Source organism: Mandrillus leucophaeus, unplaced genomic scaffold (assembly GCF_000951045.1).
Source record: "Mandrillus leucophaeus isolate KB7577 unplaced genomic scaffold, Mleu.le_1.0 Scaffold115, whole genome shotgun sequence".
NCBI lineage: Eukaryota > Metazoa > Chordata > Mammalia > Primates > Cercopithecidae > Mandrillus > Mandrillus leucophaeus.
In genome coordinates, this window is record NW_012099765.1 from 5,487,416 (window position 1) to 5,497,390 (window position 9,975).

The following is a 9,975-nucleotide window of genomic DNA, read 5'->3' on the forward strand; positions in this document are numbered from 1 at the left end:
CTAAAACCTAACTCATCGTAACAGCCAATGTAGATTGAGGCCTGAATGCCATGTAGTCAGCACAGCCCATTTTAACGCAGCAGTGACTTTGAGCACCGCCATCTCATGGATGAGGAAACAAAGCCGCTCAGGTTAGAGTTAATGCCCAAGGGGACAGAGCTAATGAGTGACAGTGCCTGTACTGGGGCCCAGATGTCTGACTCCAGACCTGTGAGTTTTAACCACCACCGTGCATCTCTTAGGGTGAAGACTGATAATGGTGGGGGGGGTGATGGTGGTGGTGATAGCTCACGTGTTAAGGATTTGAGATGAAGGGTGACGTGCTTCTTCACGATGCACAGAACTCTCTGATTATGTTTACAACCCACATTTATCAAGGGCTTGTCTCGTGCCTGTCCCGGCACTAGATACTATATAGGTTATCTCATTTAATCCCCACAACACTCTTACTAGAGTGGGACTTCCCGTGTAAGTTTCAAAGAGAAGAAAACTCCTCTCAAGCAGGTTACATAACCCACGCACAGTTTTGGAAGAGGCAGAGCCTGGGTTTCAGCCTTGCTTCCCATTCCTGAGCCTTTGTGGGTAACATCTACCCTGCCTCCTCCTTAACCATGGAGCTGACCACAGCTCTCTTTCCTCCTCCCCTCCCCAACCCTCCCTGACTACACCCCATTGCTGCATTCTCTCCCTGCCCATTGGCCCGTGGGCCTTTCACATCTATACTGCTGACCTAGCGCCTTATTAAATATCCCTGCATCCTCTAATTACCTGAGGCTCAGGCCGCGGGTAGCGTTACAGCCACATACACTCCCATGGAATGTTGTGGGGATGACTCCCTGCCTGTTTGGAGTGTGAGTCTTGTTCCCCGGCCAGACCCTCAGCCCCTGGAGGCAGAAACCTGGCTTCTTCAAGTGTCTGAGCCCTCGTAGTGCCTAGCATGGGCCTGGGGTGCCATACCCACTTGATAAATTCTTGTTGCTTGGTGGATCGATTGAAATGAGGGTGGAAGGATGAGAGCGGAACGTGAGGCAGAGAGTGTCTGTGGGTCACCCTCCAGCTCAACACGAGGGCAGTGCTCAGAGGAATAATCCAAAGTGCATACCCAGGCCCCAGAGCCCCCACAGCCAACCTCCGCCTCCACTTCACCTGAATAGCATGGATCTCTCTGAAATGGATCCCTGTTGATTTGCTTCTGGCCAGGGTGCATCTCGCCCTCTAGACTGTAAGGGCAAGGCCCTGTCTGTCTCTTTCCTCTGTAGCTGGTGTTAACGAAGGCTCTGCTGTGTGTCATGTATTCAGCTCTCCTAACAAACTTGAGAGATGGTTATTTTTATCATCCCCAGATTTGTTAGACAATGAATAAAAGCGTCTGAACCAAACTGAATGAAAGGAAGGAGGACTTCAAACATTGCCTTTCTTCCTGTTCACTCTGGTGTCCCCGGAGCGAAAGGTGAAGGGACTGCTTAGAAATGGTGCTCTGCAGCAGCCCCAGGTGGAGAAGCGTTATCAGGAATTGTGCAACCTCAGCTATGGGAACTATGCGTGTGAAACAGCCCGGGGCGGGAAGAACCAGCCTGACCATTGTGCCTGGGCTGGGGAGGAGAGGTTCGGCTCAGTTTGGACAGTTCTTGGCTTGGAGTCTGGAGAGCCCTTTAGAAAGTGATCCCGCCCAGCCAGCCCTCAGAGAGAGCAGGCCAGCATCCTGCTGGACGGTAATAAAGAGGTTACTGTGGGAAGCTGGGGCTTGCTCGGGAAACACTAGGAACATGAAAGATAGGGTATGCATTCTTCAGTCCCGAGAGAATCACCACCCAGTATTAGACTTGGCAGAGGCTTTCCTCTCCTCCTCTGAGCCGCCTCCTTAGAAAAGGCACATTGTCAGAATACCAAATGCCCACCGTGGTCTCATGTCCCCACAGCCAGGGGACTGGTAGGAAAGTGACTACCAGTTACCCACTGGTGGTTGCCCCTGAGAGGAGGGTAAGGGAGGCTTCCAGCCCCCGCAGGCGGCTCTCCCCGACAGGTGTGCCTGTGTGCTGTTTGTAGGGTGCTCCTGGCAGAACCTACCTGTCTCCACGGCGACACATCCGGCCGTTTTTTCCAGGAGGGCCTGTTGAGAAATATTCAGGAATGTTTGTGCTCCTTTAGCGATTTGTAATTAAGAAGAGGCAGAACTCGTTCTTGTCTGGCACCCTCCCCTCTTGCCCCTCCAGCATCTGGGTCATTTGATTTCACAATTGGGGTTTTCGGCAGCCCGAGATGTGGAGGCTGGAAGCAGGGACCGACTGAACCAGGCTGGATGGTGGTGAATTGCTTCACCCGAGGGTGGGGGCTGGAAGTTCCAGGCAGGCCCCCAAGTCCTGGCCACATCTGAAAGCGGACATTTCTTCCCAGGTTGCATCCTTAGCACTTACCCAAGGTGAAACATTTCAGGCCAGAGGAGCACCCACAGTTCCCCGGGGGAGTGGGGGTGGCTGGTTTAAATGGACAATTCCTCTCCTCAACTGGCAGGAACAGTGAGTGTGTGCACGTATATATGTGTGAGTGTGTCTGTTTAAATCTTTGTGCAGCCAAAAACACATCTCTTCATCCTGAATGACACGTCTCTACACACTGAATAATTCATCTCCCTCTTGGCATTTGTTCCAGAGAGAATCTTGCTGTCCAGATTTCTTGTAAGTTGCATAGCCTTCCATAGGAGCTTCCCTGATTCCCATGGAAGAGCTCTGGGCGTCAGGATATCAGTCAGTCAGCCCTTTGGCATTTCCCCCGTGATTGCATCAAAGGAGAATGAGAATATCAAACCCAAAGTGTTTCTCTTTCCTTTGCCCTCTCCTAGCTTTGGGTCTTCTTGCCTCCCTCTGCTTTATTGCTCTTGGGCACAGTGTCTAGGCTCACTGCAGGGGGAGTCAGCATTGTGCCCTGGTAGGGTATCCACATGTCTGTCACTTTACTGATGCTTGGAGCTAACAAATGTATTTAGCTCTGACTTCTCAATGTGTAAGGCTGGAACAATCAGTGGAGTTAATGGTTTTCCAGATAGTGACACATTTTCAGTGTTTCAGTCCCATCCTCCTAACCCCATCTCCATCCTCCCCCCGCCGGCAAGCTCAGTAAATCATTTGTATTAATGACTTTGAAACACTTTTTTTTCCTTTTTTTTTTTGAGATGGAATATCGCTCTGGAGTGCACTGGCATGATATCAGCTCACTGCAGCCTCCGCCTCCCGGGTTCAAGTGATTCTCCTGGCTCAGCCTCCTGAGTAGCTGGGTTTACAAGTGTCTGCCACCATGCCCGGCTAATTTTTGTATTTTTAGTAGAGACGGAGTTTGACCATGTTTGCCAGGCTGGTCTTGAACTCCTGACCTCAGGTGATCCACCTGCCTCAGCCTCCCAAATGCTGGGATTATAGGAGTGAGCCACTGCATCCAGCTGACTTTGAAACACTTAATTGCCTTTTTATTAAGCTGCCATGGATTTCCCAGGTCTTTTGAATATCCTTGCACCAACACATAGATAACTGAAGGTCCCAAATATGCCAAAGCCCCCATGCCTTTTGCCTGCTTCAGGTGTCCCTCTGGTCTCGTTTCACCGTCTGTACCTCTAGCAGAGCTTGCTCTGTGTTCCAGATTGTTCTGAGACTCACTTCGTCTTGTTAATTTTTATTAGCAGAGCTCGAGTTTTGGAATCTGGCAGTGGAACTTCAGGTTATACCTCTGGTGTTTACTAACTGTATGATGTCAAGCATGTTTTCTTATTTGCAAAACAGTAAGAGGACTTGCTGCCTGGAAAGGGAATGTCACATACACAGCTTGCTTTCTAGGCCTAGAGTTAGCCATTAGTCAACATTTTAGTTATGATTAATATATGAAAACAGCAAATACATTAGTTTAAAAAAAAAAAAAGCAAGAAAGAAAAGAAAGAAAATTACACTGAAATCCCTGTATTCAGATAGCATTTTAATGTGTCTCTTTCCAGTTTCTTTACTAACACACATACATACACTCTTCAGGCAAAATGTCATACTGTAACACTATCCTGTAGCTTTTATCTTTCAACAGTGTTGTTTTTCTCAGAGTATATTGAGAGCATCTTTCATGTTAGCAAAATAAAGAACACTTCATCTTTTTTTTTTTTTGAGACGGAATTTTGTTCTTGTTACCCAGGCTGGAGTGCAGTGGCATGATCTCGGCTCACCGCAACCTCCACCTCCCAGGTTCAAGCAATTCTCCTGCCTCAGCCTCCCAAGTAGCTGGGATTACAGGCATGAGCCACCACACCTGGCCAGAACACTTCATTTTTTGATTGTTCCTACGTAGTAATTACTTTATTCACCAATGCACAAATATTTATTGAGCACCAATTGTGCCAGACACAGTATTCTGTAGTTTAGATGCACCACTGATTAAAATCACTTAATCTCCAAGGAGGAATTTTGAAAAGTGATGATCCATATGCAGAAACAGGGGAGCTGTTGGGAAGGGGATGTATCTTCATGGTTTTCTGGGTTGCAAACTGTCTATATAAGATTCATACCTCTGCTGGTAGATGGGACTTCTGTGGGCACAGTGCAGGTAGAGGAATGAGCCAGAAAGAATGATCTGGCTGGTGGCCTGAGCATGCCTGTTTCCCCACAGATGGACCTGTCATCAGCCATGGAGTCACTCCCCATGGAAGGCATACCTGTGTGTGGAGCTTTCCCTCAGAGCCCCTTTCAAGGCTTTGTTAGATGAGGTGATGTTAGATGAGGCTTTGCTCTTGGTCGCTGGTCTTCATTCTCCATAAGGAAGAGGGAACAAACCACTTAAAGAACTTTGAGCAAGACACTGAGGGAAGTGGCCTTTTGTTTCTGACATCTGGCAGGGCGTGGGGGGCGGTGGCGGGTGGCCTGGAGATGGCTTTGGGGAAACTTCATCCAGGTCATCTGGAGCAGGTGCTCCTGAACCAAGTGCATCCTGAGCTAAGGAAAGTCCCCATCACCTGTGTCGAGCCCATTTTCCCTCCTTCTACTCCAAAACGGTGGCTTGTGTTTTCCCATGGGGCTTAGGAGATGCATTGAAGGTGTCAACTTTCAAGAGAATCTGGTAGCTCCCTGCAGGAGCCCTAGAGACTAGCCATCTTGTTTGAAATCCCAGCTTTGTCTTTGACATTGAGAATGTTATTTAGTCTTTCTTTGCCTCAGTTTCTCCTTCTGGTAATGGAGGTAAGGATAACTAATGATTTTTGAGTGCCCATTCACACTGGCACCTGCGCTAAAAGTACTCACAAACAGGCCTTATTTAACCCACCCAACAACCAGAGAGTTAGTACTGTCCTCATTATACAGATAAGAATACTGAGGCTCAGAGAAGTAAAGTAAGTTGCCTAATTCACACAGCCAGTAAGTGATGCCTACTAAACCCTTTTTTGTTTTATTGCTGTTGGTGGTGGTGGTGGTGGTGGTGGTGGTTGTGTTTTAGAGGCAGGGTCTTGCTCTGTTGCCCAGCTTGTAGTGCAGTGGTGCCATCACCGCTAACTGCAGCCTCCAACTCCTGGGCTCAAGCGATTCTTCCACCTCGGCCTCCCGAGTAGCCGGGACTACAGGTGCGCACCACCATACCCGGCTAATTTAGCACATAGTGTGTTGCACATCACATACCTCTGGCCTCATCCTCATGGAACCAGCAGCCTTCCACAGTGCAGCAGTAAATTACTATCAGAAGCTTCTGGGCATTCATTCATTCAACCAAAAGATATTTTTCATAGCCTGCCAGACCCTGGGTGTGTAGTGGTACATGAACACACCAGGTCCTGTCCAGCTAGGGCTCTTTCAGCATTCCTTTCTTCATGTATTTTTCTTTAAGTTGGATTTGGAGTGGGTTTTAGAGGGCAGGAGAGTGTAAGCCTCATCTTTTTTTGGTTTTTCCTATGTATTCATTACATTATTCATCCATTGCGCTTTTTTTTTTTCTTTTCTTTTCTTTTTTTTTTTTTTTTGACACAGAGTTTTGCACTGTCACCCAGGCTGGAGTGCAATAGTGCAATCTTGGCTCACTGCATCCTCCACTTCCCAGGTTCTTCTGCCTCAGCTTCCTGAGTAGCTGGGATTACAGGCACCAGCCACCACGCCCAGCTGATTTTTGCATTTTTACTAGAGACAGAGTTTCACCACGTTGACCAGGCTGGTCTCAAACTCTTGACCTCAGGTGATCCACCCACCTCAGCCTCCCAAAGTGCTGGGATTGTAGGCATGAATCACTGTGCTGGGCCCCATTGCACAAATATTTATTGAGCACCAATTGTGCTGGACACAGGATTCTGTAGCTTCGTTGTACCATTGATTAAAATCATTTAATTAATCCACAGGAAGGAATTTAAAAGGTGATGATCCATATGCAGCAGCAGGGGAGCTGTTGGGAGGGGACATATCTAGCAAGTCTCTTCCTTGGAAGGAAGCCCTTGATGAGAAATACCTAGACCCCAGCCCAGTCATCTCCCGTCCTGTCCCATTGTACTTCACTTTGCCAATCTAAAGAAAGAATCTGAAGCAGAGCCTTCTGGGCTTCCAGAATTGGGATCGGGTAGGAAGCAGACAGGAGAAGGAGGTTGTAGAATATGTATTTTAGGCAGAGGCAGCAATGGGAAGAAACCAAAGTGACTGTCTGGAGGGGCCACCCAGGCTGAATCTCATATACCCAGATTCCCAGCTTCCCATACTCTGGTTTAAATACTTGACAAATCGTTTGTGATAGTTTTCCAGCACTGACAAGCCTTTGTTAGTTTAGTTGAATGATTTGTTTATTTGATTTAGCCACTGAGACTTGGTGATTACTACCATTTCACTCCCCACAAGATGGGGACATAGAGAGCGGTTATTGCTAAAAGATCAGTTTGGCCTGGATTGTCTAGGGAAGCGCCGTTGTGGGTGCAAGCATTTGGGAATCAGCTCAAGAGGAAAATAAATATTGCTCATTGGCCAAACTCACAGGGATGGAACATCTGCTATTCTTGATGTTGCGGCAAGCCAGCCTTCCAAAGGGCAAGTGAGCATGACAGGCGTGAGACAGAGCCAGGATAAGGATTGGAGGTGGGGTGGCTGAGTGAGTTGCAGGTGGAAGAGCCAAGGGGGGCTGGAGTCCAAGTCAAGAAACAAGACTTGACCTTAGACCCTTTTCCTGCAAACCCTCAATCAGAGATGCAGAAACAAAGGCCCAAAGAAGGATGGTGACTTGCTCCAGTCACTTCCAAAGGAGTGGCAAAGTTGGGACCAGAACACAGATTCCCTGCCTCCCCTACAGGGTCATCTTATCCTGCCGCTGCAGCTATGTGTTCACCTTCCCGGGAACAAAGGGGACAACAGAGCTGGTGCTGCTGCAGTGCAAAACTTCTGGATCTGTTGAGCCAGCCCAGAAAAGCAGGAGGCCCAGAGAAGCAGCAAGTTGTAGGCGTTTGGGGATTGTAGGCTGATGGAGTCTGTTTCTCCTCTCCCTTGCCAGGTACACCAAACCGCTCACCTTTGCTGACTGCATTAGTGATGAGTTGCCGCTAGGATGGGAAGAGGCATATGACCCACAGGTTGGAGATTACTTCATAGACCACAACACCAGTAAGTTCCTGACGGTCCTCCCTTCCCTGTGCCCTCTTCGTCCCTCTACCTCCAAGCCCACCCTCCCTCCGAGTCTGGAAGAACCACTTGCAGACTCTTGGAGCCAGATTGTATTTTGTTTTATATAGATGTAGATAGAAACGTCGATGTAGATATAGATAGATAATGTATGCTCGTGTAAAAATAACAGTTTAGAAGGGTTTTTAATAGAATCTAAAACTCCTCTCACAATCCATCTCCCCAATTTTATGGGAGCAGCCATTGCGAACAGTTTCTTGTGTAGCATTCCAGAAATTTTCTAATCATGCGTTTGTGTGTGTGTATGTGTACATATGCACATATATATTTACATATATAAATTTATGGGCATACCTTTTTTTCCCCCTAAAAGAAAGATGTGTCATTGTCATTGCCAGACCATCTTAGAGCAGCCAGAGCCCTAGCAGGCCCCCCACAGCACGTATGCATATATGTCCACAGTGGATTGGCAAGGGAGAGAGTGTGTGTGTGTGTATGTGTGTGTGTATGTCTGGCCCGTCATACCAGTCAGCCCATGCTCACTTCATATCTGTGATCCGAGTATCCTGATCCATTACAAAGATTCCTAGTACCTCTGTCTCAGACTGTGATGGAGGGATGACTGGAGAAAAGAAGCAGGTTGTCTGACAGGTGGAGAAAGCCAGGGAGCAGTCCTCCAGCAGGGGAGACTTTATGTGTGTTTGGGCCTCATCCATTGAGCACCCTGTTGGCCAGGACTGTTCTCTGAAATTTGCTGTCCCACTTGTCCATGTGTACAGAAGAAAGGGATTTTTCTGCCTCGCTCTCAGCCTTCTGAACTGTAGCATCCCCTTAATCCTCTCAGGCAAGAAGAAAAGGGAATGAAATGGGATGTGCCTGGCAAAGTCTGAAGGCTGAAGCTAAGGCATCAAATCCTAATAGCCTCTGTTTACTGAGCACACCGTCTGTGCCATGCCCTGTGCTGAGCACTTGATAGGCATTATCTCTTTTAATCCTCCCAATTCCTGGTGGGACGGTGAGATGATCATCCCCATGTCATAAATGGGATTTAGAGTTAATTGACTACGTAAGACTCACAGCTAAAATGTGGCAGGGCTGGGATTTGAACTGGTCCTGGAGAATGAAGTTGTACTTCTCCATCTACTTCCTCTTCTGGGTTTCAGTAGCACCCTGGCCACACCTGTCTTGTGCCCTTCATCACCCTGTATTATAATCATTTGCCTGTTGTTGCAGGTCTCCTAGAGCAGAGACTGTGTCTAATTCACCTCTCTAGTCCCAGGCCTTTGCCTGGTAAGGCACGTAGTAGGTGTGAACTTAACCTGTGCTAAATAGAAAAGGGCATACGTGCATGAATGCATGAATAAATGGGTGAATGAGTGGACTGTTGTTGGCACCGAAGTGTAGAAGAGCTTCTGAGAGACAGCTAATGGCATTAATTGCATTGTTGGGGGTAGCAAAGGTTTTTATTAGCACTCGTGATTGCGTCCTGGATAATGAGAAGTAAATATGCCTAATTGAGTGTGTATGGGGAATGAGGTTAATGCTTGGAGGGCTGCATGGGATGCTGGGTTAAACACTGATGTGCAGGAGCCCTAATCAGTCTTTTCCTGTTTCTAATTGCTGAGTGCGTCCCCCTCATTAAAATCTCATGGCGGGAGTGGAATTTCAAGGTGCTTCTGGGAGCTACTGGAGAAATGGAAGGAAGTAGTAGCAGGCCGTGGCAGAGTTTATTCTTGAGGGAATGAAGGCGGAAATGGGGTATATGGGGGTGATTAAATGGGGCCATAGCAGGAAGAATTCTATCTGGTAGTTTCATAAGCTGTCAGGCTACTGGTTTCCTCTTGATTTGACGTGGTCTGGTTGGATGTGGGGGACCACCTCAGTAGATGGAGCCATTGATACCAATATAGTAGGAATACAAGCACCAAGGCCCAGGCATTCAGAGCCATGCGCTTGGACCAGTTCTGTGTGTGCATTGTTCACGGACTGAAATTCTCTTAAGAGTTATAGACATGATATCGGGCACGGTTACATGTGTCTGTAGTCCCAGGTACTTGGGAGGCTGAGGCAGGAGGATCATTTGAACCCAGGAGTTCAAGGCTAGTCTGGGCAACATAGCAAGGCCTTGTCTCATTAAAAAAAAAAAAAAAATGGCCAGGCGCAGTGGCTCACGCCTATAATCCCAGCATTTTGGGAGGCCGAGGTGGGTGGATCACAAGGTCAGGAGATCGAGACCATTCTGGCAAACACGGTGAAACCCTGTCTCTATTAAAAATACAAAAAATTGGCCAGGCGCAGTGGCTCACGCCTATAATCCCAGCACTTTGGGAGGCCGAGGCGGGCGGATCACGAGGTCAGGAGATCGAGACCA

The 9,975-nt window shown here is 47.9% G+C and overlaps 1 protein-coding gene across 1 annotated transcript in view; it reads left to right on the forward strand.

Moving 5' to 3' along the window:
- WWC1 (WW and C2 domain containing 1) overlaps nt 1–9,975 on the forward strand; it is a 188,593-nt gene that overhangs the window by 76,774 nt on the left and 101,844 nt on the right. Inside the window, exon 2 of the mRNA XM_011997874.1 lies at nt 7,477–7,586. The gene's annotated coding sequence lies outside the window, so the exon portion shown is untranslated. The remainder of the gene's footprint in view (nt 1–7,476; nt 7,587–9,975) is intronic.